General features: G+C 43.0%; 1 pseudogene; it reads right to left on the reverse strand.

Annotated features, from left to right (window-relative positions):
• The window catches only part of LOC119912878, a 35,260-nt pseudogene extending 12,358 nt beyond the window's left edge, over positions 1 to 22,902 (reverse strand).
• Positions 22,903 to 26,387: the final 3,485 nt, after the last annotated feature.

A 26,387-nucleotide genomic window follows, 5' to 3' on the forward strand; every position in this document is an offset into this window, starting at 1 on the left:
GGCCATTGGCAGTTTGGGAACAATCCCGAATGGTCGGTGTTCAAGTGCAGTTTTTATCTTTCAATTTCTTATGTTCAACTTAAATTAGCTGCAACCACGCTGGCCGGCTCATCAGCTGCAGGAAATGCGTCTGTGTTTATCAGACTGGGCCAAACCAACAGCCTACTTTCAATATTGAGGGGGGTTACGGGCGGCCCCTTCCAACTTGGACCGATCCTTGTTTTTGCTGAAGTCTGATTGGCCAATCTAAGGAGTTTAATTTCCATCTGAGACAATTTTGATCTCAATACATTTGTCAGGCTGAACTCAGCCCAAGGTTGTGTGACAAGCACAACAGAGCAGGTAATATTTTGAAAAGAAAGAAAGAGGAAAAAGAAATGTGTGGTACCGAAAAAATATGAATTAAGAATTAAAAATTAAGACAATGGAAACAGAATAGGGACAGAATAGTGACAAGGACAGGTAGGGTTGGGTAGGCAATTATCCATAGATTAGAAAATGGATTGCACTCACATAAAATGCCTCTCGATCTAATTTTCAGTCCCAGTACATCCCTGAATATTACAGTAGGTGAATGGTGGAGGCTACGCTGTTGAAAGACTTGAGTGTAGATTTATTTCTGAAAGAGTGAGGGAGTTCTAGGAAACAATCTTTCCTCACTAGTTCATCACTTCAAAATATTCTCTAACATCGCCTACAGCAGCTAACGCTGCACATTGCTAAATTAACCACAAAACTAATGTAACCGAGCGGTTATTAGTTCGCCTACACGTTTTATGTGGCTACCAAAATAACAACACGGAGGTTCCGTTGTCTGAACCAAGACGGGACATATTTATTTTTCTTCATCTCTTGCACATTGTTGAACCGGAACAGCATCACAAATTCCGTTTCTCCCCCACTTCAAAATAAAAGCATCTACTCAACAAAGTAGCTTACATACCTCCCCCCTTACAAAAAGAAACGTCCTCGTTTCAGCAACACCACTAACAACAACAAACATGTTAACAGCAGCAGTCACTTGGTTGCCAAAACACACCCCAACATAAAATTTGACATGACACAGGAAACAATATAATGCATGGCACGCACACAAAAAAACACAGTCCCAGCAAAGTATGCCCCACTAATCTCTACCGTATACCAGAGGTGGCTGATACACACTAGCGGATCGACACACCCAAGCGAAATGAACCACACCAGTGAGGGAATGCATTAACCCACATAACCTCAGTACATTATGGCACTGCAACATGGAACCGCACTAACAGGTGAAAACCATTACTGATAAGTGACAAAGTCCTGGAAACGAACCGGCCGGTTCACCACTCTGCCGGCACGAGAAACAGTTCGCTGTGGTTTACCGGAGTCTCTAACATAAACAGTCCCAGAACCACCAGTGGCCAGAAGCTCCTCCGCCCCACTCCCCACATCCAGCAGCCTCTCATCCAACAGCGAGGGAACATGAAGAGGAGCCGGGGGGCTACACGAAGAACTCGGTGGCCTCAGTAGAGTGTAGGGTTTCAGTCTATCATAATGGACCACCTGCTCCTGTCCAGCAGCGGTCAGATGATCTCCAATACGATAGGTGACGCATCCAAGGTGTCATCCACTCTGGGGAGGGGGTGAGAGTCTTTAATAGTGATGCAGTTCAGGCGGCGGTAGTCAATCTCCACTCACCATTTTTCTTTCTTACTAGGACGACAGGTGAGGCCCAGGGACTACAGCTCTCCTCAATTACCCCATTGGCTAACAAGGCTGCCACCTGGCGGCCCATCTCTTCCCTCTTCTCTGGCGAGGTCCAGTATGCACGCTGACGCAGGGGAGGGTGATCACAAGTTTTAATGTGATGTCTGACGAGTGTGCATTTGCCAGGCACCCCATTTGAAGTGCTAAATATCCCCTTGTATTCCGCCAGCAACAACACTAGCCTTCTGTTGCAGACTGGCCGAAGATTCTTCCAGCGACACCAAGGGCACCACAGTCGGCGGAACAGCAGGGGCAGTCTCCACCGGGACCACTGGGTGCGACACCAGCTCCGAGTCGTCCACCGAAAAAAAATCCCCCAAATGCATGCCTTCTCGCAGTATAACGTCCTTATCAGTATGATCAACACGCGGGCTGTGGTACCCCGTCCTTCACCACTGTCACTGTGTGAGCCACCACACACTCACTTTTAGTCTGGAGGTTGGGCGCCAAGTGCCCACAAAGTCAGGGAGCTGATCCACAGGCCCGGGCGGGGATACAGTCACGGGCACCAGTTCTCGCTGAGGGGGGGGCAATGTCACAGCAGTTGCATAGAAACGTTACAACACTCAGGGATCAAATCTTTGGCACTCAGAAGGGGAATTACAGTGTCTTTCAGTAGCAGTCTGCCTCGAGCAAAATCCAAAAGGGCGTGGTTGAGGCGAGAAAGTCCAGGCCTAATAGTCCCGTTGTGTGGACTCTCTAAGCACATAGAACACCTGCTGCCAAGATTCACCTCCCAGGTGCAGAGTAGCGGTTACAGTGCCCAAGGTGTCGAGCATCTGGCCATTTACAGCACGAGCAGCAATAAAGTCAGTGTTCAAAGGCCGCTTACGCAGTGCCGGAAAAGCCATGCGCAACTCTGCACTGATGAACGACTCTGTTGATCCTGAGTCCACCAACATGTTGACTTCCATGCCTTCAATGTTTCCCTCACGTATGAGGTGTGCCGCTGCTCTGTTGTGCCCCGAATCTGCGCATTGCTTGTAGAGGGGACAAATATTTCACTCACCATTGGGCCCGTAGATACGGTAGCTGGTGTTTGGGCCGCAACATCAGCTACATCTCTTTCCCGACTGGTTGGCTGGGTCTTCCCTCTTGGGGGGAGAAAACGCACTCCACGCCTCCTCTGTGGTTCCTCATCAAAAGGACCCCTAGCAGATTGGGGACTCCGCCACGTTGGAGAGGCTGCTCGGTTATTGCAGGGCACCCGGGCATCCCACCTTTCCTCGGGTCCCCACACAGCTCTCCGTTCACGCCAGCCGCGGTCAGGTGAACGCCCTCTCCGATCATCTCTGGGGCGACGTAAATGACAGCCCTGCTCCCCACAAGCACACTGACACTGACCTTCTCGTCCTGGTGGGAGGTTCTCAGCCTGCCTCTCCCGTCACTGGATCTCAGTCGGTTATTTTCCTCTGCCAGATGTCTCATTTCCATCCTCATCTCCCTCATTTCTTCATGAAGTCCGTCCATAGCTCTCTACAAACCACCTCCATCCGATATGGAATGCACCATAGCAGCTGCACCACCCCCAGCAGGGGGCTGCTGTACGCACGTGTTGACATAGTCGATCTTTAACGTCTCTCTGGCCACTTCACAACGGCCAGCAATGACCAGAGCCTCTTCCAGATCAGTAGCCCCCTGTTAGTGACATTTGGCCCTCAAAGTCGGATCAAGTCCAGCCAGAAACCTGCGAAATTTCTCCTCCTTCTGAGCTATGTCACCATAGCCAGGGAACGCTTCTTGAACTAGCTTGCTTATTTCTGCTGCATTAATTCCAAACTCTCACCTGAAGCACGTGGACGAGCAGAGAGGTTAGCCCGAAAACAGTCCAGAAAATGTCTTTGTCCAAATGCTTCCTGCAACCTCTCCTTCACTGCAGAATAGTCGGCCTGAACAGCCGCTGGTAGGCTATCCCACAAGAGAAAAGCAGCTTTGGTCAGTCGCGTCGGCAAAATCCTCGCCAGTTCGTAATCACAGTCGCCTCCAACGCCGCCGACCAGCGCCTTCACAGCGACCTCATATTGCCTGGCCCAGCAGGGAAAGCTTTGTTTCTCCTCTCCCGCGAAGGGCGGCGGCAGTTCAATCCTCACATTGCCTGCAAATGGCCTTTCCCTACGCTGCTCTCTGCAGTCCAGGGGGTCCTCGTCATGCTTCCACGTCTTGCCGCGTGTTATTGTCTTCATGCATTTAATTCCTGCCTACCCTCACTACCTACTACAACCGCCTGGCGAAACCGTGGCATGAACTCCCCGACTCGTGCTAGCCTAACACTGTACAAAGTGAAGCTACGCGCATGTTAGCAGTGGCTAACATGAGCTAACTAGCTGAAACTTTCACAAACTACCTCGACAGTCTCACAAACTACACTTTGTCTTCGGCGGACGTCATAGCAAAACGGCCACCGCTGCCACCAATGTAACCAAGCGGTTATTAGTTCGCCTACACGTTTTATGTGGCTACCAAAATAACAACACGGAGGTTCCATTGTCTGAACCAAGACGGGACATCTTTATTTATTTTTCTTCGTCTCTTGCACATTGTTGAACCGGAACAGCATCACAACTTCCGTTTCTCCCCCACTTCAAAATAAAAGCCTCTACTCAACAAAGTAGCTTACACTAGCATTAGCTAATACTTATCAGTGGAAGAGTGCTAATGTTAATGAGCGGTTAAACTTCTGTGTTTAACTAATCAACACATTCTCACTCCCGACTTGGTCAAGGCCCTTTGCCGTCGCCTTTTAACGACCTGGGTACCCCTTTTATTGACGTTTAGGGCTCCTTGGTCAAGTTAGCAACACTTAGCAACAACGAATATACAACTTCTGGTAAAGTTAGCAACAATAAATATGTAACGTCCGGTTAGACTTTCAAAATAAAACACTAGCGTTTCCAAACATCACCATTTTGAAACGGGGCGTTATTAAAGTCGTGAAACATTGCAGTTTGGTTAGGTTTAGGCACAAAAACTACTTGGTTGGGTTTAAGCAACAAAACTACTCGGTTAAGGTTAGGAAAATATCATGGTTTAGGTTAAAATAATTATGCAAGTCAGTTAACATGTAAGTTAACTAATGTCACTTATGTCAATTTACATAACTCACATAAAAATCTTAAATGTTGACTTTTTGTTTCACATAGGACATGAACCCCGGTCCCCCGGTTCAAAGTCGGGGTTCTGGACCTCCATCCAACCCAACAACCGTGTTAAATATCATACACCTACTTTTACCATCAAAAACTGACACTACAGGGCTTCCCCCAATGCGTTGAACAATGACGGTAAAGAGATCCCCAGTTACAACCTGACCACGATGGCTCTTGACCATGCGTCCATATGTGACCAGTCAGGTCAGGTTCAACATAGGCCTACTCAGAGTTGATTGAACTAATTCAGATCAGCTGATCTGGAACTGAAAACTCAGACTTTCCCACCTCAGACTCAGTCAACTCAGAGCTCAGGGATAAGCTCAGAGTTTGTTAAACCTGCTTGCTAAAACAGGCCTCATGTACAAATGCAGCCTATGCACAAAAAGGTTACCTAAGCTGGTTTTCACGTAGACGTGGGATGTATAAAAATCAACGTGACGTGAGAATGTGCGGGCCGTGACGCAAACTCTTGAGCTGCCGTGAGAATATGCGGACCCTCGCCAACTTTTGTCTGGCTGTGTCAGTGAACTCCAAAGTGCCAAAACTCACCAAATGTTTCAAAATAGCGTTTTGAAACAAAAGCGACTGTGCAGATGTCAATGAAGTAGTCAATTGAAAAACTAATTATGAATACACAATAAAAGTTTGATCATGTTTGTATGTTGTGGTTTAATATCATAATAAAATTGAATGTGAGAGGAATAGATGATGATGGCTCTCACAGATTTAATTTCACTTCATATAACACATTATCACTTTATCATTAAACATTTAAACCAGCAGTGTTATTTGTGCTTGCGCTAGTGAGCCACAACTATTCCATACTGCACCTTTCAATTGTAAAATAGGCCTAAATAAAATAAGTCAAATTAGTGCCAAATCTTAAATCAATGTCCACTAACGCACTGAGACGCCGCGGTGGTGCACAAACAGATCTGCATTCTCACCTCAACTCACCTGGCACATCTTCACCATCTGCACATATGGAGTGTGTAAATTTAAAATGCGCAGAAATAAAGCCAACCTGGCGGAACCGTGCCATCCCCAGTACAAAGACAAATAGGCTATGCCCACTGTTTCTGGTAGTCTGGTAGGGATCAACAATTGCCTATATAGTGTTTAACTTTCTACCTACAGTCTTTTTAATACAATTCTATGAAACTCTTAGAGCCTTCTTTTGTTTGTGAACAAGCTGCATCAAACAATATGTAGGCTACTTTCTAACTTCCACCTCACATGCACCTCGATTTCTGTATCAGAAAAAACTCTTTTCCCGTCTTTTGTGACATCCACTTTATGTCCGACCATGTTTTCATATTTCAACCAGTATGAGTCTCTGAGCCTGCTGCACTGACTGCCATTGTAACATCAATGCCACACTGTCGTTTTGCGTTTGTTGTTGATCAAAGAGTTCAAACCATCAAATTAAATATTTCTCCTCTACTCCACTTCAGTGATCAACACCTTGATCTCACAATCAGTGTAGTATCTCTTTTTCACATGTTTTGCAGCAGGATTGGCCGTTGTGATTTGGACCTTAGGAGCTGACGCTGGCTTATTTCTGGTCATTTGCATAGTAATTTATGGGAGGAGCCAAGGCGGGGTATGTGGCTCGTGCATATGCTCTCAATTTCATGTTGATTGGGATGTAGATATTTCTGTGCATATGTACTTTTCTAATTCTGTGAGTACGCCATCTTTCAGTATGAAAGCTGTGCAGTCTTTTATACATGAGGCCCCTGGTATCTAACACAGGCTTCCTAGCCAAACAAATCTGTCTAGCTCCTCTTTCAAATGTGCAACGATAGTGTGAAATCTCACAGTTGCAGGTCCTCATTGTAGACAGTCATGTTAGACAATCATAAACGGCATGTTTTAGAGCCAGATGGTAGTTGAGAAATGGTTTTTTGTAGCTTTCAATAGAATTTAAAAATTGCTGGTAGGAATAAACAAGATGTGATGATGCTACATTGAAAGTAGTTATTATGGCAGATTATATGTAAGGTAAATTACACCTCCTTTTTCTCTCTCGCTCTCTCTGCATTTCAGATTCTAGCAGCAATTAATCGAAGGCTTTTAAAAAAAAAAACATAATCCATTCAGGATAAGGTATTATTGCCCACATACATAACATGTTTCCATATTGGCCTGTTCTAAATGTAGTTTATAGAGGAAATGGGTCAACAATCCAAATCATTTTCAAAATCTAAATATCGGCATAAAAATCGGTTCCTTTTCACTTTAATATCAGCCTTGTAATGTGGGTTACAAAAAATGCAAAAAATCAGAGAAATTAACCTTTTTTCATTTTCACAAATAAAATAAAGGTTTTACAATTTTTTAAAACTGTTTCAGTTTTTTAGTATTGCACAGGATACCGATACTGGAAAGGTATCGCAGTACCCTGCTGTTAAAAACAATACAATACTGCCTTTTATTGGTATCCATACTTTAATAAGAGCCGCTCCGAGCAGAGCATTATGTGTGAGCGCAGCGCCGCTCAGCTCCAATATCACACCAAGCCCCCTCGCTCATCTGTATTGTTTGGCTGTAGCCGCGCCACTTTCCGTATGGTCTTTTCTGCACATGCGCATACTTCCCGCTCCAATTTGTACCACGCATGTGTGAATATTGTAGTTGACAGAAGCTCATGATCTCAAAAAAAACTTTATTAACAACACAATATTATACAAATACACTATAGCAGGCAGTCAAAGCATTAGCATAAAAACTGAAATTAAGATGCTCAATTTGTTCTTGTTTCCACCAGCTAAATGTTAAATGAACAGGGAAAGTATAATGAGCATAAAGTTGAGCTTTGTTGTAAAGCATCAAGAGTGTGTATGAGTGTGTGTGTTTGGGGAGGGGGGCATGAGAGTCAGTGACATTGGGGGCCCGGGCCTTGTACGCCTCAGAGTCCTGGAGGCGTACAGATCCTGAAGAGATGGAAGGTAACAACCAATCACCTTCTCTGCAGACCGAATGACATACTGCAGCCTGCCCTTGACCCTGGCGGTGGCAGCAGCATACCAGATGATGATGGAGGAGGTGAGGATGGACTTGATGATGGCGATGTAGAAGTACGCCATCATTGTCTTTGGCAGGCTGAATGTCTTCAGCTGCTGCAGGACGTACATCCTCTGCTGGGCCTTCTTGATGAGGGAGGTGATGTTAAGCTCCCACTTGAGGTCCTGGGAGAGGATGGTGCCCAGGAAGCCCACGGTGTTGACTGCAGGGTCACCCAGGATGATAGGGGAGGTTGGGACTGGGCTCTTTCTAAAATCTACGATCATCTCCATTGTCTTGCACCACGACACCAGGGGCCTCATGTATAAAAGATGGTGCCGCTTTCATACTGAAAGATGGCGTACTCACAAAAAAAGTACATGTGCATAGAAATATCCACGTGTAAAACCAGGCGTATGCCAGGTCCTGTGCACCTTTCCTTTTAGTCCAGGGCGAGAGGAGATGCTGAGAGAATATATGCACTGCGCGGCGCTCTGTAATCAAATATGATTTTGCCCATTTTAAATAGTAACAACAAAAATCGAAAATCAATCTGTGGCGATCGGCATTGATAATGTGGCAGGCCGCCACAAATAAATCAATGCGTGGGAAACGCCTACTGTTGAGGTTATCCAGCTTGATCATTTTATTGCCTTTATTTAGTCGAGGGTGTCAGCATCTGTGACTGAAGTAAGATTAATTAATGATTTTGCTGAAGGCTGGCCATACCTAACGCAATGCACGCTGCAACTTTATCCTCACTTTGACCACGGTACCAGACTAGTAGTCTACTAACATAGTTTGCATGGGTCTAAGTTATTGTTGACAGTTTAAGACACACACACATTAGCAAGTTATGGCATAAGAGAGAAAAGGCTTAATAGCCAATGGTAACTTGGTAACTAACTAACGGTGATCAACCTCCTTTATGCGTCATGGTCTGTAATTGTTTATTTTTATATTGTAGAAAACACTTTATATATTCCAACAATCCGAAACATAAAATGGTGTTGAAACAGTATTAGATTACAGCAAAGCCAAAATAAAACAAACCAAAAGAAAGAAGGTAATTGTGAGTCTTATTAAAGTATCATAACGTGTGTCTGTATTGCAAGGATTTTGCTAAATGTGGTTGATGGATTTTATAGTTTGAGTTTGAGAACGTGCGTCGCTTTAAAGGTTGCCGCCGCAAGGAATTGTGGGACATTCTCTCCTTTCCTTTTGTAAAGGATGGCCTGGTGTACACTATGCTAAAGGAGATATGAAAGGAAGCATTGAGGCACCTGTCCTTCGCTTTTAGAGAATTCGAACAGCTCTTATATCATGGCTGCCACTGAAATAGTTCCGGCAAAAAAAAGCAAAAAAGCCCAGATGATACGTGGAAATTATGTTCACTTGAATGGAGCCATCGCAAAAATGCCTTGTGGTGGCCATTTCATTTTCCGCCATAACCAAATTATGTATTTTGCATCATATCTCCTGAACCAAACATGATAACACAAAAAGGTGATGTCTACCCCTATATTTTCATGGTCAAGGTTTGCAATGATACCATGTAAAACATCATAAATTGTTCAAGTGAAGAGTTAATGGTGAATTTAGTGATGTTGTGAGAAGCATTATAATGAAATTGCAAGCATATTTCATGTAATCTTTAATTTACAATCACTCTCTGAGGCCAGAATGGTCTGTTGTGTTGTTGAGTCCACAAGGGAAAAGCATTTATTTCAATTGCAGGCCTGTGACAGTAAAACTGTCACTCTATTTTCACGTTTGGTCACGTTTCAGCGCTACACTCTGCCTGATAGTAACAGTGTCTCACAAAAGTGATTACCCCCCTGACATTGTTGTAAATATTTGATTATATCTTTCCATGTGACAACACTTAAGAAATCACACTTTGCTACAATGTAAAGTAGTGAGTGTACCACTTGTAAATTTGTAAACTTGTAAATTTTTCATTGTAAATTTGTTGTCCCCTCAAAATAACACATCACACAGTCATTAATGTCTAAACTGCTGGCAACAAAAGTGAGTACACACTTGAGTGAAAATGTCCAAATTGGGCCCAAAGTGTCAATATTTTGTGTGGCCACCATTTTTTCCAGCACTGCCTTAACCCTCTTGGGCATGGAGTTTATCAGAGCTTCACAGGTTGCCTCTGGAGTCCTCTTCCACTCCTCCATGACGACATCACGAAGCTGGTGGAGACCTTCTGTTTGAGGATGTCCCACAGATGCTCAATAGGGTTTAGGTCTGGAGACATGCTTGGCCAGTCCATCACCTTTACCCTCAGCTTCTTTAACAAGACAGTGGTGGTCTTGGAGGTGTGTGTTTAGGGTCGTTATCATGTTGGAATACTGCTCGTCGGCCCAGTCTCCGAAGGGAGGGGATCATGCTCTGCCTCGTGTCACAGTACATGTTGGCATTCATGGTTCCTTCAATGAACTGTTGCTCCCCAGTGCCGGCAGCACTCATGCTGCCCCAGACCATGACACTCCCATCACCATGCTTGACTGTAGGTAAGACACACTTATCTTTGTACTCTTCACCTGGTTACTACCACACATGGTTGACACCACCTGAACCAAATAGGTTTATCTTGGTCACATCAGACCACAAGACATGGTTCAAGTAATCCATGTCCATAGTCTGCTTGTCTTCAGCAAACGGTTTGTGGGCTTTCCTGTGCATCATCTTTAGAAGAGGCTTCCTTCTGGGACGACAGCCATGCAGACCAATTTGATGCAATGTGCAGACTGACTCCCCACCCTTTCAACCTCTGCAGCAATGCTAGCAGCACTTATACTTCAATTTCCCAAAGACAACCTGTGGATATGACGCTGAGCATGCTCACTCAACTTCTTTGGTTGACCAAGGTGAGGCCTGTTCAGAGTGGAACCTGTCCTGTTGAACTGTTGTATGGTCTTGGCCACCTGCTGCAGCCACCATGCTGCAGCCAATTTCATGGTCTTGGCAATATTGTTATAGCGTAGGCCATCTTTATGTAGAGCAACATTTCTTTTTTTCAGATGTTCAGAGAGTTCTTTGCCATGGAGTGCCAAGTTGAACTTCTGGTGACCAGTATAATGTTAAGATAACACCAAATTTAACACACGCACAAGCTGTAACCCAACGGGACAAAATGACGGTGGCAATCGGCTACCTAATTATGAAAATAGGTAGGCCATAGATCAAATATAGTTTAAGTTTTCTCATGAACCTGTGATTGTAAAGTCACAGTCACACCCAGCAGGTTAGCTTATTAATTATTTTTTTGCAGTGGAAAATGTCTCTATAGGTAAAAGTTTTAGACATCTATTTTACAATTAATGAAAAATCATTTTATTAATGCTGTCAAAACACATTCAGACTATCAGCAGGTAATAATGAAAAACTCACTTTACAATAGGAATGCCAATTCCAATCAGTGCAACTAGCCTACATTATGAAAGATTACTGTTCATTGATCAGTTTTTTAGGTTACATAAACAGTGATTACTGCAGTAATGCAGCCCACAGTAAGTGTTTTCAGTGCAACTGTCCAGAGAGTCGCAGCGTTATAACCTACTTAAAGACGGACATAGATTTTATTCTGTGCTGAGGCTAAATCCATGATGTGCTGAGATCTGTCCTTACATCGATGACAGATTGATCATAAAGCGGTCATGTTCAAGATCATGTTTAGGTAAAAAACTAATAGCCTATCTAACCGGAATTTTAAGGTTTTTAAAGATGTAAATGTGTTGTGCTTTGATATCGACAGAATGACTGAGGAAATGAGACGGTGTGTCAGACAGCCGCCTCAGACTCCGCAGGAGGGGAGAAGTTACAGAGAAACTGACGGTTTTCCAGCTTATCCTGTGAACCTAACCTCCTCCCGAGGAGGAAAAAATCATCAATAAAATCAGACACAGACTTCAGTGTAGACAACACAAATATACACACAAAAACAAACAAACAAAAACATTATAGACATATTGACAAATAGTGCAGTGAGCAGAGTGCAAAGGATGCAGGAGTATGTACATGTCGGAGGTGGATGTGATATACAGGTACATATACACGTATACATGTACACAGTGTAATGAAGCATAGTGCAAAGGATGCTGGAATAAATAAGTAAAAGTATATTGTGCAGGAGTTATGACTTGACGTAGGTGGATTGGTATATAGTATCTACAATATGACAATATAACAGTATGAACAGCACTGAAATAGAGAATGGTGAGTAAATAATAAGTGTTAGCCAGTAAACAGGTTGCTGATTAGAGACAGAGTTACTGGGTTATTGCACAAGAATTGAAATAAGCTGTTCTTCAGAGTGATGGCTTGTGGTCCTGACTGCTCCTGTCCTTTTTGGTGGCGGATCCAAACCAGACAGTGATGGACGTGCAGAGGACAGACTGGATGATAGCTGTGTAAAAGTGGATCAGCAGGTCCTTAGGCAGGTTGAGCTTCCTGAGCTGGTGCAGGAAGTACATCCTCTGCTGGGCCTTCTTGATGATGGTGTCCCTGTTGGGCTCCCACTTCAGGTCCTGGGAAGTCAGTCAGGAAGTTTGTGATCCACTGACAGGTGGAGGCTGGCACAGTGAGCTAGGTGAGTTTGGTGCTGAGGATGTCCGGTATGATGGTGTTGAATGCCGAGCTCAAGTCCGCAAACAGGATCCTTGCATATGTCCCTGGAGAGTCGAGGTGTTGCAGGATGTAGTGCAGTCCCAAGTTGACTGCATTATCCACTGACCTGTTAGCTCTGTAGGCAAACTGCAGGGGGTCCAACAAGGGGCCTGTAATGTCTTTCAGGTGGGCCAACACCAGTCTTTCAAAGGACTTCATGACTACAGGGCGACAGGCCAGCTGGTCTGCACAGATTTTCAGGCAGGATGGAGACACACCATTGGGGCCAGGAGCATTCCTGATCTTCTGCCTTTGGAGGAGGAGGCTCACATCCTCTTCACAGATCTTGAGTGCAGATGAGGGGTCAGAGAAGGGGGGTGGCAGTGTGTCAGAGGGGGAAGGTGACTGTTTGAAGATGGTGTTGGAGTGGGGGAGAAGTGTGACTGTGGGCTTTTCAAACCTACAATAAATAAGATGAACCAGACAGTGATCAGAGAGTCCCAAGGCTGCATGGGGAACAGAGCGATAGGCGTTCGTTACTGTAATGTAGCAGTGGTCCAGTATGTTAGTGTCCCTGGTGGAACACTTAATATGCTGTCTGTACTTTGGAAGTTCATGGCTGAGATTTGCTCTGTTGAAGTCCCCAAGAACAATGAGCAGGGAGTCTGGATGTTATTTCTCCATGTTAGTTATCTGGTTGGCCAGGTGTAGTAACACCTCACTAACACAGGCCTGAGGTGGAATGTAAACAGCAACCAGGACAAACGAGGAAAACTCCCGTGGTGAATAAAAAGGTTTACAGTTATAAATAATGTCTCTAAGTGAGGGCTGCATGATGGATTCAACATAACATAAGGTGTTCAAAGGACTTCATAACCACAAATGTCAGGGCGACGGGTCTGTAGTTGTTTTGTCCTGTGGGCCTTGGTTTTTTTGGGACAGGAATGATGGTGGAGCCTTTAAAGCAGGCTGGCACAACATCTCCCGTGAGGTGTTAAAATGTCCACGAACACCGGAGACAGCTGATTGGCACAGTGCTTCAGGGTGGATGGGGAGACAGAGTCCGCTCCAGCTGCTTTGCGGGGTTTCTGCCTCACAAACAGTCTGCTGACATCCCTCTCCAGGATGGTAAGAGAGGGGGAGGAGGTGGAGGGTGAGATGGTGGACTGTGGCCGATCAGTGGTGGGACGGGGGATGGTGTCAGGTCTGTCCAATTGTCTTTCAAAGCGACAGTAAAACTGGGTCAGCTCAAAAACAAGACGCGCTGCAGCGTTCTGAATCATTTGTAGAGGTTTCACTACACAAGCTGGAAGACCCGCTAGGAGGGCATTGCAGTAGTTGAGGCGAGCGGTAACCTCGGCCTGTACCAGAAGCTGGGTGGCATTTTGAGCGAGGTAGGACCTGATTTTTCTGATGTTGTATAGAGTAAAGCGGCACGACCAAGAGACGGCAGCAGCATGGTCTGAAAAGGACAGCTGGTCATCAATCATGACACCCAAGTTTCTCACCACCCTTGTTGGAGTGAAGGTTGAGGAGCCAATTTGTAGTTTGATGTTATGGTGGATAGATTGCTTGGCTGAAATGACCAAGAGTTCAATCTTAGGGAGGTTTAGTTGAAGGTGGCAAGCCTTCATCCATGCAGATATGTCCGAGAGACAGTCTATGATCTGTGCCGAGACGGTGGGGTCGTCTGGCGGGAAGGATAGGTAGAGTTGCATATCATCTGCATAGCAGTGGTAAGAGAAGCCGTGCGAGTGAATGATTGGCTCCAGTGAGATGCTGTAAATTGAGAAGAGAAGGGGCCCTAGCACTGAGCCTTGGGGTACCGCTGTGGAGAGGCAGTGGGAGGAGGATAATTGTCCTTGCCACAAAACATTGTAGGAACGCCCTGAGAGATAGGATTTGAACCACAGGAGTGCTTTACCTGAGATGCCTATTGCTGAGATTGCAGATAGGAGGATCATGTTATTGACTGTGTCAAAGGCAGCTGATAGGTCAAGCAGGATAAGAACCGAGGATTGTGCTGCAGCTTTAGCTGACCTTAGGGCTTCTGTTACGGACAAAATAGCTGTTTCAGTAGAGTGGCCACTCTTATGGATCTAGGAGGTCATTCCATGAGAGGAATTCTGAGACTTGTTTGAAGACTGCCCGTTCGATAGTTTTGGATAAAATTGGTAGAAGAGAAACTGGCCAATAGTTCTCAACTTGAATTGGGTCGAGTGAGGGCTTTTTAAGCAAGGTGTAACCCGAGCCCTTTTGAAAGTGGTCGGGAGGATTCCTGAAGTCAGGAGTTCTGATATTTCGTTGTCCATGAGAGGAGTAAACGAGGAGAGTGAAGTGCCATTGTCCTGGGAGGGTAGAGGAAATGATGTAGTAGGACTGCTACATGATAGGTTTTCCTGTGCTGGGGTCACACAGTGGGAGCTGACCGGAGGGAATAGAATAGTTGATTTTGAGAGATTTAGAGAATTGGCTAGTTATAGCCGCCACTTTGCCTGTGAAGAAGGCAGCAAAGGTATCAGCAGACAAGTTTGTTGGTGGAGGAGGTGGAGGAGTATTTAGTAGCGTTTTAAAAGTGGAAAACAATGTCCTCGAGTCAGTGGCAATTCTGTTATTATAGCACTGATGCTTATTGAGAAGGAGGATAGGATCAGTTGGTATCCCTTAAGGTTGGGTCTTTGGTTTTTCGCCATTTTCTTTCAGCAGCTCTGAGATCAGTGCGGAGCCCACGGATGGTATCATTTAGCCATGGATACAGGCTATCCAGGCACAAACTCAGTGTAGAGCAAAGAGATTGTGTGGTGTCATTGACCTCGAGTGAGGAAAATGTGTTGAGGGAAGGTAGAGCGAATGCTACCACTGAGGCAAAGTGACAGGTTACGGAGGTTGTGGCGGTGTGAGACCAAGGGTGCTGGAACAATGGGCTGTTCCTGCAGACTGTAAACTGAATAAAAAAGTGGTCAGACATGCGTAGAAGAGTGACAGTTAGGCACTCGGTGGGACAGTTTTGGACAAGAACAAGGTCCAGCACCTTGCCAGCTTTGTGGGTTGGGGGGCTGTGAACTAAACTAAATGATGATTCAGTATCATCTGGCACATTGAAATAAGAACTGTAGCCTTCTTAATTCAGATCACCTTGTTTTTCACAAGGTAGCGTATTTGATCCAAATAGCGGCTTGCAGAGAGCACACAAATCCAATAACAGCCATGTTTCCTTTTGTTCTGTTATCCAGTTATGCATGTCACATTAATTAGCAACAGCAATGACCTGCTGCTGGCAACAGACTTTAACTGGAAAAAGCAAGGGTCAGTGTCAACTAAAATGAGAAGCTACTAGCTGAATATTTTGTGTCAGTCGGTACAACCACATCATTTTTCACATTCACTCCTTTACTAGCATGTGGATCAAAATGGTCATAATGTTAGGTCATTAAGGTGAGCAGTGTGCTGCAACACTAGCAGGCTGAGGTGAAGTCGAGTTCAGTAAAGAAAGGATCATATTTTTTATCTGCTTTATTGTAGTTGATATGATCCTTTTTTTTAAATGCTCACATGGGGGCCCGATACCGATCCTCAGGATTTGCTTGGGACACCCCAAAGAAAATACAGTGAAAGTAAAACAATTCAACATTGCAAGCAGCAGTGGTAAGATGCCCCAGAGTTGGAATGTGCTAAAGCAGAGATTTTCAATGGGGGATTTAAGCCTCCCCGGGGGGGAACAAACTGTTTCAGGGGAGCCTTAGTGAATGGGGTCAAAAAATATTATACTTTTTATCAAAAGGAGACCACACAGAATAGCTCAAAGATACAGTAGTTTTGGGGAAGTTTACTGTCTGTCCCACTTTCCCAGAGTCCGAAATTAATACACCCCATAGACCATTTTTATGTATTTGGTGTACAATTTATGTCAAACAGCAATATTATACGATCTTTGTTAAATTGTTGAGTGTCTCAGATCAAAGAACATAATCATCGTCCCTCACGTATCCAGGAATTGAGCAAAACTAAGAAAGCAAACAAAGGGTGGGTGAGGGGTCTCAGACTTTGAAAACCTCTGTGCAAAATGTCTTTGGGATGTTTTTTTAATCCCTACACACAGACCACCAGTGGTCATAATGTTATAGCCGATCGGTGTATATAAAAGATTATGTCATTGCAAACCCAATGTAGTCCTCCCGAGAAGATCTTATCGGGAAAATAACTCAAAATAATAACTCATATAATCACCTTTGTGGGTGAACCACAAGTTTGTAGGGCTATAATGTCAAACAGTTCACTTAATTGATATACTGTATGTTTTTTTACAATGAGGTTTGTGTTTGCATTTATCTATATTAATCCTCTTTTACATAAAATAAGATTTTTTGGGAAGGACTTTTTTTATAGTCCTCACTACGTTTGTTTTTCTTTTACTCACTTATGTGTGTTTGTCCCTTCGGTTCTTCATAATCCTCCCTGCAACTGGTTGGAATGCATCTGTCCACTTCACCAGCAGGAGTGTCCAAATGCTGAGAAACTGGCTCACTGCTGACATGAGGCACTGTGGAAATAACTACATTTTTAATGCCAATAATAATAATGGTTTTACTTAAAGCTACTCACATCCTGCACAACATTTACTGACCTTTACCACTTGCATCGTCAGTCTGTTGACAGTCACCCTTGCCGTCATGCCATGGTGTTGATGGAGTGTCCTCTGCTTCCTCACAGTTAAGTTCAGCAAATGAATCTTCATCACTGATGTCCTTGATAAATAAGAAAAATGAAATGTGATAAATCAACTCATAATTCCATATACATAATAGCACAGTATCTTTATTGAATTTCATTTATCTTTTGGAACTAGCAGTTTAGCTCCATTGTGGATACACGCTCAGTCACCCCACACTTGTTCCAGATTATTGAAACAGCTTCTCATTGAAAGCAATAAGAGTTTTATTGCCCAAGAACTTTAATAATAATAATAATAATAATAATAATCCTTATTTGTAGAGCACTTTTCAAAAACAAGTTACAAAGTGCTTTAACAAGTGTAAAGAATAATACAAAAAAACAAGATAAGAGCATGAAAACATTGAAAAGACTAAAATACAGATTAATATAAAGTTAGTAAAATACAATCAAATAAAAGGGATAAAATAAAGTCAAATAAGATCGGGAAAGGCTCTCCTATAAAAGTATGTTTTAAGAAGGGACTTAAAAGAGTTCACTGACTCAGCCGACCTGATTTCCTCGGGCAGGCTGTTCCAGAGCCTCGGGGCCCTGACAGCAAACACTCTGTCCCCTTTAGTTTTCAGTTGAGACTCTGGAACAGACAACAGACCTCTGCCCGAGGATCTCAAGGTACGTGCTGGTGTGTATGGGACTAAAAGGTCAGAAATATAACAAGGCGAGAGGCCACGAAGAGCTTTAAAAGTGATCAATAGAATTTTAAAGTAAATTCTAAAACATACTGGGAGCCAGTGTAATGAAGCTAAAATAGGAGTAATGTGGTCATATTTCTTTGTTCTGGTTAAAAGCCTGGCAGCTGAGTTCTGGACAGTCTGGAGTCGATCAATAGATTTTTGGGTTAAGCAGGTGAAAAGGCTGTTGCAATAATCCAGGCGTGATGAGATGAAGGTGTCCTTAAAAGTTAACACAGATCGAATTTTAGCTATATTTCTAAGTTGATAAAAACATGATTGAACAAGCTTTGTGGTGTGCTGCTCGAAATTTAAATTACTATCAAACCAAACACCAAGGTTCTTTGCCACAGGCTTAATGTGATTTACTAGGGAACCAGCAGATGGCAGTATTTGTTTTGCCATCTGCTGAGACCCGATGACCAGGATTTCTGTTTTGTCTGAGTTCAGCTGGAGGAAATTATTTGACATCCAACAACTTTAAATATCCCACAAAGTTTAAAATACGTATAGCCCAGACACGTGCAGAGAGTGGTGCTATGGGTGCTTGAGCACTGCCCTTTGATACCCAAAGTGCCCTTTTGTCAATGCAAAATGTCCTTCATTTATTTAATTTTTAAAGGCTCTTTTGTGATAAGTAAAATGAATAAATCATCATTTCACAGTAAATAAAAGGACGGAATAAAAGTGACGAGCCCTCCCGTTCAGACACCGTTAGTGATTCAGCAGCTCTGATTACAGGACACCTGCGATTCCGCCGGTAAGAGGGATTTGCCTCAATGTGCGTATTGTGGGTTGTTTTACAAGAAAGACGCAAAGAGAGCAGCACAGTAGTTGTGTATTGCTGTGTGTCGCCTGTAGAAGTAACGTTAGCTGCCGGCTAACACCAAGCCGACACCATGCCGAATGTTACTAGTACACATAGATAAACAAAAGTGCTCTGTTCACTTCGTTCTTGCTGTTTGGTGAAAAGTTTCACGGGCGTCGAGAAGTGTGGTCTTTTTTATGTAATTTGACTAAAAATGTTTCACTTGAACTAGGATTATTACAGTAACTTTATAATGAGTAGACATATAGTCAATAAAAAATATATCTCAGATTCACAATGCAATATATCATTACATACATACATAATCACAATATTGCATCGGCTACTGTAGACACACAAGCAAGTAAGAGACAGACAGACAGACACACACACCTCTGTCTATAGACTTGTTTGTCTCACTCTTACCCCTGCCTTCCTCATCCTTTCCCCCATTAATGTTTCCTTCTCAGATTATTTTCCACACGTTGTTGAATCTGGTATCTTATTTCCTCTACCTGCAGCTCTCAGTGTGTAGCAGTCTCTGTGAGCATCGCCCTCTTATTTTCTCGTAGCAGCCAGCCTTGACAGCGGCTGCAGCACTACAGCAGGTCAGTCACTCTAAGCCGGTCCCAAACACTCAACAATCTTTACCCTGTAAGTTATGTCAGCCCACGGTGTTTTAAAGCTAGAGATGGGTTTCTTTTTCAAAACTGCATCACAGCATTTGCTGATGTATCGCTACAGAAGCATCTCAGCAAGCAATACATAACAATATATTTCTGTATGATATTTTGAGAACAGCCCATCTGCCCACCTGCCCTTCCAAAGGTCTCTGCACGGCCCTGGTGTAGCCCAGTTGACTGCATCATTTTCCTAATCACAACCATCAGCTTATCAGTTTGTAGGATTTGGAAATGTGTGACTTTGGAGACCGCTGGTGTTACTACAGTATTTCAAAAAACCCACTTCCACCTCTCACAGTTCTATTTTGCCTATCTTTGTTCAGCTTCGTTGTCCTTGTGTTGAGCTGTACGTCAATTTCTGTCTCCCTAAAAATCAAACTGCGTGTATGCATATTGATAGCAATGAGCTAATTATGATTCTCATGACTGTTTCTTGAAAATACAAAACAACCTAAAGAAGGTAAAGAGTTGCTTAACCAAATGTAAGCGTATATCAATAATAATGACAATAAAACAAATGAAACACATAATGCATTTTATCATATGCAGAGTTTATTGATTATGGTTTCTTTGGAAGATTCTGCATTACAGTAACCCTACCAAGCAGCGCCTTGTGGGAAACCCCCCTCAACCTTTGTCAAGCAGTTTGAAATAAGACACGTGCTCGGTGAACATCTAAAGGGCCGATCAGACAGAGCGCGCTTTTCAGGTAAAAAATGTGGCACGCTGCCTTTTTTGTTAAAGCCTACAATTACACAAAAATATATACACACACGCTATATAAATAAAATTGAATTGAACATACATGGACAACTGGGGGTGAATGGAGCTACATAAAACAAGGTGCGCAGAAGGCTTATTGCCTACAGGAAACAAGTGGAAAAAGGCACCTTTTGCTGCAAAAACCACATTCTGTCTGACCACTTCCTCAATCTTATCACATCAAGCATTAAAATCGCCACAATTTTTCTTCGATCTACTTACTAATATCACAAGTTTAGACTTTAAAATTCTGCCAAGTCCAATTTTGCTTGCAGCCTAATGTCATAATAACTATATAGCCCAGTTAAGTTATGTGATGTGATGCCATGCGGGCAAAAAAGACTATTTCTCCATAGGGAACAATCCCATACTGCATCTGGTACATGACAAAATCAGTTAATTAAAAAAACATCTTGAAAACAGAGGGAAGTGTTTCCTTTGTGCCTGCTAATTATGATTCTCATGACTGTTTCTTAAAAATACAAAACAACCTAAAGAAGGTAAAGAGTTGCTTAACCAAATATAAGCGTATATATAATGATAATAAAACAAATGAAACGCATAATGCATTTTATCATATGCAGAGTTTATTGATTATGGTTTCTTTGGAAGATTCTGCATTACAGTAAGCAGCACCTTGTGGGAAACCCCCCTCAACTGTTGTCAAGAAGTTTGAAATAAGACACGAGGAACAATCCCATACATAGGCCTGCATCTGATACATGACAAAATCAGCTTGATCAGTCAATAAAAATAACATCTTGAAAACAGAGGGAAGCGTTTCCTTAGTGCCTGATCTGCTACATGCTGACTTTGAACCAGAGTTTACAGAAAGCCTATTTTTTCAGTCACAGCCTAAAAACATTACTGACAAAAGCCTATAGCCTACCCACCTTTGAAGAAGATGTTCCCATGGCAAATTTGTATTCTTGCCTCCACGAGCTCTTCTCTTGGCTGTATGTGTTTGTGAGCAAAATGATTTGTTCTGTAGACGAAGTGTTGCACATCCATGCCTATGCCAATGAAGTCCTGCAGTGCAGACCCTCCTTTTAGTCTGCTGGTTTGAAATCACTTTCACTTTTGGTTTACCAATGAGCACATGGTTATCTGTAAAGTTCATCATACCACCCATCCCCCCAATATAGTGGCAATTCAAAAGTTATCACATGCACAAACACGCCATAGCCTACTCTTTGTAATATTTATACATTATACAACATAAATAAGCAGACATTTTGTTAAAGTGACAGAATGCAAGCAACATAAGAAAGAAAATGTGCTGTACAAAAGTATTTTTATGAGCTAATTTTTAAGTCTACAACAATATTTCACCTGGATTTATTTTAAAAATGAAAAAAGGCCACATTGGGTGGCTGTTGTGAAGTGAATACATGACCTTTGATGTAACTGAGTCCAAATTAATGAACAAACGTCTTCCTTTTTGTATGTTGTTTCTTCCACCGGATTCTCACTTATACTTCACCAACATGGGTCCGGTTCTTCTTTATTTTCAACCTCAGGAAAACATATAGTCCAGTACAGAATCGTGATCGAACCCATGATAAACCATTGCATATTTCACACTTTCAAACTGTAGGCTAGCTGTTGTGTAACTTTATTTTGGAATTGTATGATTGAGTTTTAAAATGTATTACATTTGTCTAGTCCTGACATTGCAGCTGTGCATGTAAGTCAGACATTCCTCACAGAGAAAGGCTGCTCCCGGCTAATATCTTGTCTGGACGAAATTGGACTCAGGCTGCCATGCAACAGGAAATCAGAGCTTGTTATGCGCCCGCATCTTCACAGAGACCTGCCCCATCAACATCCAAGAATAAGCTTGCCGAGCCCACCATGTTCCGGTACAGTATGGTTCCGAGCTGTCAGAGCGCAAGGCTCCGGCAGAGATAGAGGAGGCAGATTGCGTGTTTACATCGGTGATGCTTGGTGCTCAAACGCAGTCAAAGGGAACAGACACTGTTTCCCAAATGTCAGATTTTGAGTACATACATTACACACTACTTTCCACTCAATATAAATGCTCATGCTGCTACGCAGGGGTAATTTTAGACAATTTTTTAGGGGTGCTGAAGCCACCTCTATAATAATATTTTTTTGTCCTCTAACATTAGAATTTGTAAACTTGTCTGTTGGAGAAGGGATAACCAATTAGCCTACAGTTTCAAATGCCTTCACTTACAGAAAACAGTTTTATGGCTAATGCTGACATTTTGGGTGATACAGATAAAGAGGAGCTCTAACAGTGACCGGAATTCAACAGCACCCGCCAATAAAACAAGAACACCAGCATGAGGGGTCCAGAATGGAAACTGGTTCTTCAGCACAAAAGACAACCTCCCAGCCAGCCTGGACCCTTGCCTGTTTGCTTTCAGAACCAACAGATTCACAGAGATCAACCTACTGCTCAATGTCAGCAAAACTAAGGAGCTGATTGTTCCATCCACCCATCGCCAATCGCTTATCCTGTGTACAGGGTCGCGGGGAACTAACTGTTGATTTCTGGAAAACGGAGATAAAGACACGCACTCCTGTCTACATCAGTGGAGCTGAGGTGGAGCAGGTGAATAGAATCATCACAGAGAACCTGACATGGTCAACTGACACTGATGAAGAAAGCTCAGAAGCACCTCTATTTCTTAATCACTAAGGGTGTACTCATACTAGGCCCGGTTAGTGTAAGCCATTTTAAAATTTAGCCTTAGTCCTGTGTTTTTTTTACGGTGGTGTGGTGTGGGGACAGAGTGGACCCAAATGCAATCCTCAGGTTTAACTGGTTGTATTAAGGAGAAAAGGGGTGCGGGACTGGAGATGAGGGAGAGGTGGATGCCACGGAAACCCAGGCACGGGGAACCGAGGTGACGGAGAACAGAGGGCCGGGGGACACTGGGGCCGAGGAAGAGAGGAGGCACGGGAGAACTCGGAGGACGCCGTGGGGGAAGCCCGAAGGGAGAGGACAGGTGAGCGAGCCCAGCCGACTAGGCAGAGAACGAGGGTGAGTGAACCTGGGGAGAGACAAACAGAAGGACAGGGTTAGTGACACAGCGGAGACAAAACACAGGGAAATAGGCAAGATGCTAAATACATGTGGGAGCTTGAGTGATCAAGTGGCACCGGGTTTGGAGCAACAATAATCAAACAGGGGTTGACTGGAGAACCGGGGTAGAAGAACTGTTGGAGATGAGGTGATTACTGGCAGGTGTGGCAGGCAGAGGAGGTGGCTGACGAGGTGCAGGTGCGGGTCGTTGGCTGGGCTCAGGAGCGGAGGGAGAGAGAGAGAAAGTACACACAGGGGAGGAGACACAGGCAGGCAGGCAGAACACAGAAAACCGAATCACAGACAAAAAAGGAGAAAAGGCCAGGACACTCACCGTCAGCCGGGCTGCCACCACAACAGTGTTAAATGTCCTTGTTAGTTTTTGTCATATTTAGTCCACTGTATACGATTTATTTATTTTTTGTCAAGTTTTAGTTGACTAAAAGTCTGGGTATTGTAGTCTGATGTTAGTCAAAAGAAAATCAAAAGTATTTTAGTCTAGTTTTAGTCATTAACCATCATTTAGTCTTTTCTAACTTATTAATATAATTTTGATTAGCATTTTGGTCAATCTGCTCTAACCAAAATAGAGATATGATTCAAATGCTAGCTTTGTTCTCATTTTTATTGCAAAGAAGATATTAACTACCTCAGTTCCCAGGTGGTTAGCCTGGATATGCTGCTTCAAGTACATAGTGTTTTTTCTAAAATCTTTTAACCACATCAGTGTGCGAACTACACGTAGCTTTTGGGGAGCTCAGTTTTTTTTCCTGTGACGGGGAGGAGCGGGACTGTGATTCTTACTGCTGAATTGTTAATAGCAGCAAGTATGTAGGCCTGGGGCTGAGTATCAGGCATGTTTGTCTTATTATAATAATAATAATAATAATAATATTTTCATTTGTAGCCATTTTGCTACGATTATGCTTCACACAACAGCTGTGGCAGTGTTTGCGACTTGACCTTTCTTTTCTCTATGAGAGGGAAAAATTTAGAAAGTCGCGTGGCGCTGCGGAGAGCCCCCAGCTGCAGTAGTAGGCCTACATGGATCATGCGTAATATTCATCCAGCCAGAGGGAACGATCACGAACCGTTCACAGCGTGTTGGTCGTACTAGGGAAACAACCCGGAGAGGGAGGGGGGCAGGCCAGGGACAGGAGATCACTGAACGACTGGCCCGCTGCGTACCGTCAGGTGATCGTTCCCTCTGGCTTGATGAAGTCTAACACTCCGCATGATCCATGATGATAGAGAAATATAGACATTAATGGCACTAAAGCAAGCTGTCAGTGTTTTAGAGACCTCCCAAAATATCACAAATCACCTGTAATATTTAGTCTCCTCATTATACTGACAAAAAGAGAGATTTTATTAACGTTTTTATTTTATGAATTACATTTTAGTCTCGTCATTTTTCGTCAACAATATTGCATGTTAATATAGTCACAGTCGGCGTCTAAGGACATTGTCGTGTTTCGTCTTTTCGTCTAAGGAAAAAAAGGTTATTGACGAATATATTTTGTTTAGTTTTGTCTGACAAAATAGGCCCGGTTGCTTTGACTCGTGCCCCCCCTCCTCACTCCCCCGCTGGCCTGCGCTCACACTAATAACAAGTTTGGTATGAAAAAAGATAACTGTAACCAAAATCAGATATCAATTAAAGGTATTGCTTCTGGGGCAAGGTGGGGGTTATAACTGAACCTGTTTCCTACCTTACCTTAGTTCCAGGCGGACCGAGTGGACCTCTCTCTGTCAGTACAAGAGAAGACCACTTTCTCTCCTTAACTTCCTTTTTTATACCCAGCTCAAATTTACTCATGTCACCTTTTAGCTCAAATAGAAGTTCCCCAACAACTGTACAAACTTAGTGATAAATCAAGTCTTTAAATAATCATGCTTTTTTGTACTGGCTGCAGGCCTGGAAATTCCTGACTGACCAATTTCCTAACCCTTGTCTTTTTGTCCAGCACATCTGTTTAAACATGCAACCTGTACATCTGATAGAAAGCTTCTTTAATCCTTATATTTCCCTGACTAAATAAAAGTAAACTATACATATATTTTCAAATGGCATAGATGTAGAAACATTCTTGTTTCATTTAAATGTTTAAGTTTAAGTTAACCCATAACCTTTCTGTCAACTCTGGTTAACCTCCCTTAGGATTACGTCCTGTCTTCTTCAGAATCAGAATCAGAATCAGATTTTATTGCCAGGTATGTGTACACATACGAGGAATTTGACTCTAGATTGTACATTGCTCACAATGTACTTACTAAAAAATAAAAATACAAAATCACAATACTCAAAATAAAATCAGACACAGACTTCAGTGCAGACAACACAAATATACACACTATGAACAAAAACAATATAGACATATTGACAAATAGTGCAGTGAGCAGAGTGTAAAGGATGTAGGAGTATGTACATGTCGGAGGTGGATGTGATATACAGGTACATATACACGTATACATGTACACAGTGCGATGAAGCACAGTGCAAAAGATGCTGGAATAAAGTATTTTGTGCAGGAGTAATGACTTGAGGTAGGTGGATTTGGTATACAGTATCTACAATATGACAATATAACAGTATGAAACACTGAAATAGAGAATGGTGAATGAATAATAAGTGTTAGCCAGTAAACAGGTGGCTGATTAGAGGCAGATTTACTGGGTTATTGCACAAGAATTGTTCCTGACACTGTGAGTCAAAAATCAGCTGTTCATCAGAGTTCCTGAGTCTGTTGGTTTTGGCTATGTTTTAGCTATGTTCTTAAATGTAAACATTTGCCTTCATCCTCTTACTTCTAACCTTCCTATAAACATTTGCTTTTTGACTAACTAACTAAACTAAAGGTAAATTTCAAGAATGGGAGTTACTCTTAGCTCCACTAAATGATTACATTAATTATTTTTCCCTATTATAATGTAGAAGCAGTCTAATTATTAATTCTAAGAATATAGCTTACTATCCATAACTGAACAGTCAAACATGTTGCATTCGCCCCTCATACACAAATACCTTCATTGATTTGCCTTCAGAAGACTTGAAACCTTTGGACGTTCAAACACACATATATTTCACTTTTCTAAATCCTGCGTTGGCAAAGCTGTCTGACAAACAACCTAGGTTTCTTAAAAATGTCTCTATTG

This window comes from Micropterus salmoides, unplaced genomic scaffold (assembly GCF_014851395.1).
Source record: "Micropterus salmoides isolate LMB-PRFRI ecotype aquatic unplaced genomic scaffold, ASM1485139v1 Ms_hic_scaffold_2, whole genome shotgun sequence".
In the NCBI taxonomy this organism is placed as follows: domain Eukaryota; kingdom Metazoa; phylum Chordata; class Actinopteri; order Centrarchiformes; family Centrarchidae; genus Micropterus; species Micropterus salmoides.